Here is a 1445-nt window from a genome sequence, read left to right as displayed (position 1 = left end):
ATAGGGAACTTTCAGGATAGCGTTTGAAATGTAAATAAAGAAAAGAAAAAAAGAAAAGAGTAGCCAAAGGCTTTGGGAGGATGCCCAAAGCGTCCAAGAGAAGACAAAGTCAGACTATCAAGGGCCAGGGCAGAAGCAGGGCTAAAAAGAAAGCGAGTTGGACCATCCTGGAAGTTTAAGCTGGTGGGGGAGGGGGCTTGCAACCTGTGCCTTTGGTACATGGTAAACATCAATTGGGAAGTGTTTCTTCTTGGCAGACAAGAAGTAGGTTCCTCAAAAACGATGAAAACAAGTTTCTGTCTCTTCATCAGCAGCCCTCCTCTAGTCCAGCTTGAGATGTGCCAAGATTGTATATAGGCCCATGTCAATGGGCCTGTCCTTGGTGGGGTGGAGGGTACCTGGTGTACTTGGTGTAGTCTTGCTTCTCTCCTTTTCTCTCCCTTCTCACCCCTCTACCCACCACCAACCATTCCCTTAATCGAGCAAAAAACATCAGAAGTGACCTGAAGCCAGGGATCTGTGGGGGATCTGGAGAGGAGAACACATGTTTCTCTCTTCACTGTCTATGTTCACATCTGATTCCAGGGTTTTCCAGCAAGCCTCATCTTTGAATTCACATGAAAAAAATCCTCAATGAGATAAATTTTAATTCCTCATGCTACAAAAGTTATCAAGTTTTTCACTGCAGGCTTCATCCTGTGATGGTGGCTGGAGATTCACATGCTTATGCACAAGCTTTATAAAAGCAAACCAAAACAGTAATAAAGCTAAACGAAGAGAGATGAAAGCAGTCACTTGTAATTCTCTGTGATGGCGTAAATATGCTTATGGGACAAGGTGGGGAGGCATTAAGAAAGCCTTCTCAGAACTAATGTGGCCTGAACCAGAAAAGTATGGAAAAATGTGCTCAGGAGACAAGCCAGGGGCAGGAATAGAGAGCAGAGATGTGTGCCAAAGCAAAGAAGATATAAAACCTATTCAGGGGAGAAGCCAGGAGGGAGTAGACTTGAGGAGTTAAAATCCTGATCATGGATTGCCCAATAGACCCCTCCTCAACAAAGATAAGGTCCCTTCCCCGTGGAAGCTGAGTGGTAATGAATCCTGGGCAGAAGCGTCATTGCCCTGGCAAACTGTAGGAAGACAGATGACTCAGGTGCCTCAGAGTGCTGCTGGGAAGGGAGGAGATTTGGAATTGAAATGGGGAACAGAAGTGAGAGAAAGCATAGTTCAAGCTATAGTGTGCATAAGAAAGGCCATCCCATCATCAGCCACCAAACCTAGATACTAATGCTCACGCCAACAAGATTCTGCTGAAGGGACCCTGATATTGCGGCCTCTTGTGAGGCTATGCCAGTGCCTGGCAAACACAGAAGTGGAAGCTCACAGCCAGCTATTGGATGGAACACAGGGCCCCCAATGGAGGAGCTAGAGAAAGTACCCAAGGA

The 1445-nt window shown here is 46.2% G+C and overlaps 1 protein-coding gene across 1 annotated transcript in view; it reads left to right on the top strand.

Annotated features, from left to right (window-relative positions):
* Nucleotides 1-1445, top strand: part of Spef2 (sperm flagellar 2) — a 166963-nt gene that overhangs the window by 134839 nt on the left and 30679 nt on the right. The gene's annotated exons all lie outside the window — the stretch shown is intronic.

Source organism: Mus pahari, chromosome 11 (genome assembly GCF_900095145.1).
Source record: "Mus pahari chromosome 11, PAHARI_EIJ_v1.1, whole genome shotgun sequence".
Taxonomy (NCBI): Eukaryota; Metazoa; Chordata; class Mammalia; order Rodentia; family Muridae; genus Mus; species Mus pahari.
This window is presented reverse-complemented; position numbering and strand designations above follow the sequence as displayed.